We start from the raw sequence: 8,095 nt of genomic DNA on the forward strand, positions 1-8,095 counted from the left end.
TCAGTAACCTAATCCAGCTCCACGCTTGGCATTTCTAAATGACATCTCACAGTGCGCCATAGAGTCATTTACTGTTATTATCATTTCGTTTAGCTGGTAATGGAAATACAAAAATAGATTTGAATGATATTAAATAAGATGTAAAACAACACTTTCTCCTTTTTCTAAAGAAAATTCAAGTCGCTGTGGGGTTGCTAACATGTTCCTATTATTTATTCTGGTTTCTATGGTTGTAAAGATATTCTAAAGCCTGAAGTTTCTCTTTAAACATATTTTTTTACCCATTTTTGTATACAAGGCAAAAATTGTAAATTGTTAGAAAATAAATACCCGTTTTTGAGATACCATATTTATGCGTGTACCACAAATGTATAAGAAACTTTCTACTGTATGTTTAATAGTTATTGTTACGGGTTTGTTCATAAAAGCAATAGGATTAGTGAGGTTGTCTTGTGTTTGGCAGTTCAGTTATTAGAAGACATCGAAGGCAATGGGAACTCTGAACACATGAGTTATGAAAGAAAGGAAAATGGAGATTATTTGCCACCGGTGAGAGTGACTGTGTTGAACTAAGCTTTAGATCAAATATACACAGTCCATTAAACCCACGAGGGTCGCTGTAAAACATTTCCATATTAAAAGGAAAGGAAGGTCATTCCTTTTTTCATTCGAACACTTCAGAATAAAACAACTTGACCACTTGTTCTTTAGCAGAGCGAGTAATGATGCAAAATGAACTCTTATGATAAATTAAACAGGCATGTTATATGCTGTCAAGAAAGAATATATTCTTGCAAGCGTCTGCGAACGGGAGAGTCAAGGGTTTCTGCTTTGAATACATTAAACCTCGATAGCTACATAACACCAATTGCAAGTGAATGAAAGTGTGGTCTATTCTTCAGTCTTTGAATGTATCGTAGATCTGATATCATAGCAGTAACCCACAAAATCAAGCACATATTCTGTCTTTTTCTGAACACATCGACTCTTAACGTTACAAAAGTCGCTGAACTCTATGGCCTTTCATACGGTAAATAAAGACGAATGTTTGTCGTGGAAAAGGCTCTAGAAGATGATGAGGGCCAATCTTGATGTTCTCAGATCTGCTCACCATCGAGAGTGAGCAATCCTTCACACTTATGTTGAGATATTATCGCTCTCGCATCATTCTCTCTTTCTCTCCTTGGCTATCAGGAGTGAGATTTCATCTCCTAATGTGACTCTCCCTCTGGAGGAGACTGAGAGAGGGGGCAGATATCAGTCAGAGATGCTTCCAATTGTTGGAATCGCATCGTCAGAGGGAACCAGGGTCGACAAGGGTCAGCGTAACCTCATGAGAAGCAGCAGGTACTGTAAGATACATGGTGGTGTTTATGTGAATCCGTATGGTGTGATTAGTATTTACGATGTACGTACAATCGAAGCCCCATCCCTAAACCTTATAGCATTTTTTTACTGGAGCTAAAGATGATTGTACCAAAATGTATGAACAAGATATGAAAAAGTCACCATTGTATCTGAATAGTTTTTCACTGATGCATTCTGGGGTCTTCTTTGAGGATGGTCTCTCTTGCCCTGCATGCATTCGTTCAAAAGCTGCACCAGGGGTTTGTGGGGACAATGCAAAACCTTCAAACATTTCTGCCGAAAACATCTTTGAGCAAGAGCGAAAGGTTTTTCAGGTTGCTGTGCTGAGCATGTAGCTGTGAGCCAAATATGTCCAAATGTTCTTGCCTCTCCACAGTTTTGAAACTTATTGTTGAAGATATGTGTGGACCGTTTTTAGCATTCGCCCATTCCCCTGACAGACTTTTTGGAGATGTTGTAGAAAACCCCAGAAAATGGCAAACTGCATAATTTACAAATAAAGGATTTTTTTAATTTAAAAGGATAAATTACGTCTCTAAACGTGGTTGTCATTATGTTGTGGTAAATCTTTAAAGCACAATGGTTTGTGATGTTCAATAGTCCAGCTTGTTTTCAAAGCGTTCTCTGTGTCGATGAGCTGACAGCTTTTCTCTTATCTCCATAGAACCAGCAGCTTAGAATGAACACGCGTTTATTTACATGTATTGTTCATGCTTTCAATTTTTGCTGCCTAAATTATGGATATATATATATATATATATAAAGTTCACAGTTGAATTTACATGATTCTATTTTTGAGTTTGTAAGGGTTTCTTTCACAGTCACATAATTTATAATGTCAAAAGTTTAGGGTCCCTTCCTCATTCTTAATTGAATATATTATATTATATGTAATTTCAAACATTGAAAAATACATCTCAAATTGAAATATTTTAAGATCATGAGAAACATTTTTGTCAAGTTACCCTACACTTTAGTCTATAGGTCCATCGGCAAAATCTTTCAACTATTCTTTCAAGCAATTTTATACATACGTTTTTTTTAAGATGCACAAGATGAGATTGCTATGATTAAAGGCAAAAGGCAGATGGATGAATAATAAAGCTAAAAGAAGTCAGAGAGGGAACAATTATTGTGTAATTGGCTATTTTATGGCTTCAGAAGACCTGAAATACAGCCATGAGAAATGTAATGTTGACTCTTTTTATGTTTGTGGGTCTTTTATGTGCTGACCATCAATGCTGTGCAGAACTTAATACATTCTCATTTATGCTTCACAGAATAATAAACCAGCATGCAAGTTGGGACCAACATGATGGTGAGTAAATAAGGACCCAAAAATGTTATTTTTGTTTAAACTACTCCTTAAAGGAACAGATCACCCGAAAATATAAATTCTGTCTTCATTTACTCACCTTCATGTTGTACCAAATCTGTATCAGTTTCTTTATTCTGATGAACACAGAGAAAGATTTTTGGAAGAATACTTTTAACCAAACAGTTCTTAACCACCATTGACACCATCAATGGGGTCCAAGAACTGTTTGGTTACAGGCATTCTTTCAAATATCTTTCTCTGTGTTCATCGAAACAAAGAAATCTTTACAGATTTCGATCAACTTGAGGGTGAGTAAAAGATGAAAGAATTTAGATTTTTGGGTGAACTATCCCTTTGCGCAAACTCCTTACATAGGCTGGATAGAAAAACATGGTCCAAACAGAGCTTTGTCGCAAACGTAGAGTTTATCACACAGTTAAGTGATGATTCCCATCATTTCTAAAAGCTATTCGAGATCTGTAACCTGATGCAATGTGGGTTAAAACCTGAAGAAAAGCTTTGTTTCCATCTCCTTACACCGCCTGCAGAACATGATAATTGGGGGGAGTTTGAAAGCCCATTTATATTTGGAGATGTGAAGAGACAGAACCTGACGTCAGGCATGTGTCTACTGGTATTAAAGTAAACATCACTAATGGACAACAGTCCTGAAAGCAGATCGAATCTCATCTCTGAGTTTGTAGAGATCAGTTTGGTTTCTGTACGTCGACAGCAGTTGAAACAAATCCATTAGGGTGCATTTACTGACTCGTGTATGGGGATGTGAGTCCTCTTTGATATATACTTCCATCCTCCATCACAATAGAACAAGTAAACATGTGTGTTTCAGATTTGTGGACTTTCTGTGCCTGTGTCTATAGATTTACAAAGAAAATGTCCATCCATACGTGTGAAATAAAACAAGAAGAATTTATTTTCGTGTAGTGATGCAGAATAATTTGATATTAGCTAAATATTACAAATTCATATTGTAATGAGTCACAATAACATTGTCAGATTTGTTTTTTATGTCCGTTCTCTTTCAGAAGTTGCAATGACGCTTTTTTGGCCAAGAAAGACTTTGAGACATGTATGATGTCTATGTAACTTTTAGCTTTTTAATTCGTTTGAATTTAAATTCATTTGACAAGAATAAAGCATTTTCGTATCACTTATTTTTTCCTCAACATTGTGCAGCTCTACCTTTTAGAAGTGATGGACATCTACCATACTCCCCTTCGCTCAAAATGCATTTTTTTATGTTTTATCCCACTGGTTGTCTTTATGACAAATCTGTCGTAATTAGTAGTTCTGCCCTGTTTTATGATGCAATTAGTATTTTCTCACCCTCCCCGCATCACATTTTATGGATTTTTCCACTAGCACAGAGCATTCTGAATTAATTCCCCTGGTCATCAACGCACCGCAAAGATTTGTTTAATTAAATGTTTACTATAAATGACTGAGTCGATGGAAACCAATTAACTCTATGCTTAACAACACCGCACATCTATATAGGTGTTTAAAATAAAGAGGAGACGAAACGAGCCATGGGTTCATTTTGGGTGCATCAATTTAAATCTTTAATGGAGACAAAGGATGATTTGCTTTTGAAAAGTAATCTCTTATATTGAGGTTTTAGGGGGTTCGGCATTATGTCAGGGAATTTATTTGAATCTTCAATGGTGTCTTGTTTGTGAGAGATGTTACTTCCGTTAAGGACTATTGATTTGCCCCTCGCCTGTAGATGTAGGACAGCAGTATATGTGCGCTGCCCCCCCTCAGGCCAGTTATAAGTCAAGTTTTCTTTTTTTACTTCCCCTTATTCTTTGACCACAGATTTTTTTTTACATTTTCCTTCTTTACTCGCACTACCTGTCATCTTCTTGTGTTAGAAACATTTATACATGCCAAAGGTATAAGGACCCTAAACGGATATGTAATGAGAAAGACATCATACTATTCAATTTAATACAAGAAGAAAATAATATTTACTTTAAAAAGTTTTATTTTATTACTCACAGTAGTTTCTTATTCCAGCCTGCATGTCAAATGTGTTATGAGATGGCTTATTTGTATGAATTGTTTGTTGTACAGAAACATGATTACAAGAAAAAAGTCAATATTCAAGCCCAGCCCCTAACTCTAACATCACTGGCGCTAAAGCAAATTGTACTAAAATATACGAAAGACATCGTTCCAATTCCTACGAATTAGCCAGATGGTAAAACAGAAAAGTTTTTGCCGTGAGATTTTTTTGGTAATTCTTGTATCGTTTTGCATTGTTTTTTTTTACATTTTACCTCAATATGACATCTCTGTTTGAAACATCAAATTAGAGGTAAGTTTATATGATAAATCATTATTATAAACTTAGCATTGTGATTAGGGGAAAGGAAAGAAGATAGTTTTCGACATTTTGTCACTTGCTAGGGAACCAAAGATAATGGACTGTAGATTTAAAAAAAATCAGTTTTACTTTATTTTAAAAAATAAAAGGTTACCTGTATACTAAAATGTACCGATCAAGTCATAAACAGAAATAAATTCCTATTTATTTAAGTTTAATGAAATGTGATGCATTTAAAACTAATCTAATTGAATTTCATAAATTAAGCATTGTAGCACTAGTTATAAAATGTGAATTTCTTGCAGTCGAATTAAATTATTTTATCTAACAGCTATAAGTTTGCATCTACCATTTAAGTGAAGTTTTACCTTACAAATAGCTTAAAGGGATAGTTCACCCAAAAATAAAAATTCTGTGTTATTTATTTACTTTTAAATAACTCTTTCTTCCGTGAAACACAACAGAAGATATTTTGTGAAATGTCTCATTGGTTTTGTGTTCATACAATGGAAGTCAATGGAGGCCGATGTTGTTTGGTTATCAAAATTCTTTGAAATACCTTCTTTTGTATTCTGCAGTCAAAAGAAACTCATGCAGATTTGAGGGTGAATAATTCATTATTATTTATTTACTGGGTGAACTCTCTTTAAAGAAATGAACAAACTCCTTGTTATGTCTCAAATTCAAGCCTCTCTCAAGGTCACGATGGATCATTAAAATCTCTGCGACAATGCTGAAGTCCTTTGCGCTGACCAACGTACAGAAAGCCGAGACCATATGCTCCACGCTTAACAGCCGAATTTTAACCAGCTCTGCTTCTTCCTCACACCGCTCGTGTCGCTTTGGGATATGCAAAAACGAAGGCCGCAGAATCGCTCATAAATGCAGGCTCCACGTGTCCCATAATTCTCACTCATTGTGTTGCCGGGTTTTAATAGGCCGGCAGTGTCTGAGCACCGTTTGCTAGTCTCTTCCCAGCATCTCGTTCCCTGAAGTGAATCTTCATTGATTTAATACGCGCTGGGAATCATTAGGGGTCTGCCGCACAGACTGTTGACCGAGCGTAACGGACCGTCAGCTTACCTGTAAATGTGGCTGAGGTGAGGAAAACGCCAGGCCGGACGGAGCTTTTCTCAAACCTGGAGAATGACTAATAAACTCAACAGTTTCTGTCAGCTGAACCTTTCGACAAAGTGCCAATTAAAGCGCCGCCTGAGAAACAGTCTGTTGAGTTTGAGAGATGATTGTTTGGTGCCCCCGAGTTCTCGCCCCCTGGTGCCTTTGTTTTGCAGCCAGATTGAAACCCGCTCCTTCACAACTGAAGGTGCATACTAAACTAAACGTGGTCTGAATGACATGTTAAGTTCTCGAAATAGAGTTTTTGCTCTGGGACATACAGGGGTGCACAGAACAAAGTTTGGAAAGCTACAAGTTTAGAAACGTTGTATACACCAAGCTGGAGAAAGTGCTTTTGTTTTTTACTCACTCTTGATAATTACCTTTTTCTAGCACGTTGTAACGTGGACGAGCGTGACTCGAACAAGCCTGGGGTTACGGAACTAACATAGACTATTTACAAACGTCTCGGTTCATTACAGTCATCTTTGAGTCTAAGACTTGCAAGGTTTTTTTCATCCCGTGTGCAGCAATAATCATCATTGAGTGTCAGTAAAATAAAACACATTGAGCTCAGGGGCAATGAAATGTGACCGTTGTGATGCTGAGAAATGAAACTTACAGATGCAAGAATGCGGCGTTTCTGAAAGGAAGCCAACAGTTAATGCACATCATTTTTCTCATTGATTAGCACGTTTTACATAAAAATACATCACGTTGCAATGGCTGAATGTGCCGAGAATGTCGTACCATCTTTTTAGAAATTGCAGACTCTAAAAGGATAAATATTTATATTTTGTCAAAGAATGATGTTATTGCTCTGAGGTTGCTCTTTTGTAGCTCCGGAGATTCGAAAGAGCTCTCAGTTGTGTTTCAAAGATGTGTTTCTTCAAATTGCTTAAGATTAGATTAGATTCAACTTTATTGTCAATACACATATACAAGTACAGTGTAAATGTAGTTTAGGTCTAACCAGAAGTGCAATTAGCAAGTGCAGGATATACAGTGTGAATAAATACAGAATACAATATTAGGAAAATACTATACAATGGGCATGTACTATGAAAATATGACAGTCGGTATGTACTATGAACAATATAAACAGAAGGATATATACTGTGAACATTGCGATACCAACCTCAACCACTAGATGTCAATGTATTATACGGTTTGTTGAAATGCGACCGACCTATAGGACCCATTGAACAAATTGTTTATTCAATAAAATGAACATACAACAAAATCCAAAAGATCTTTTATTCAATACAAGTATTATACAGAAAATATTACTACAAATTAATATTAACATAAATAAAACAAAAAATATAGTTATAATATTAGACACTAGCCAAGCACAAAGTTATCTGAGGGTCATTGCATCCAATGAAACGGTATATATATAGACCAAGAGATTCTCTTTCTCATTTTATCTCAACATTCAACTCGCAGTGAATTTAAACTTCAACATGATTAATTATGAGCTGTTTATTAATGTTAACATTTTGCATCATCGAAACTGCGCTGTCACACCTTTATATATTAGCAATTTTGCCAAACGACCTGTCGTCATCCAATCAAAAATCTTCAAGATAACCGCCAACCCGAGATGCTGATCATATCACATTAACATCATTAGTCATTGGAGAGCAGACTTGTTCGCCGAGCGGCCTCATTTCACATTCTTTGCTTTCCCATCACTGATTTCTCTCTTTCAGGCAGTTTGCTGATGCAAAGGAAGACCCCATGAACCTGTCAACTCTCATCCATGAGCTGTCTACAACAGCCATACCGTGTTAAATCCTTCCGTCGCTGGGTATGACATGGTGAAAGTTAGCTGAGCTCGTGGAGTCCTGAGTCAGTCGGTCTGCTGATAAAATCACTTTCAGCCTGCAGTCACCAGATAGCAGCTCACAGACCCGGTCCAAACACGGCAGGAGCGAGTA

The 8,095-nt window shown here is 36.6% G+C and overlaps 1 long non-coding RNA gene across 1 annotated transcript; it reads left to right on the forward strand.

Moving 5' to 3' along the window:
* Positions 1-1,242: 1,242 nt before the first annotated feature.
* LOC130438578 (uncharacterized) lies at positions 1,243-8,095 on the forward strand. The gene is made up of 3 exons (XR_008909350.1): positions 1,243-1,347; positions 2,649-2,686; positions 7,868-8,095. It is a non-coding gene; the product is annotated as an uncharacterized LOC130438578 (long non-coding RNA).

This window comes from Triplophysa dalaica, chromosome 17 (genome assembly GCF_015846415.1).
Source record: "Triplophysa dalaica isolate WHDGS20190420 chromosome 17, ASM1584641v1, whole genome shotgun sequence".
NCBI lineage: Eukaryota > Metazoa > Chordata > Actinopteri > Cypriniformes > Nemacheilidae > Triplophysa > Triplophysa dalaica.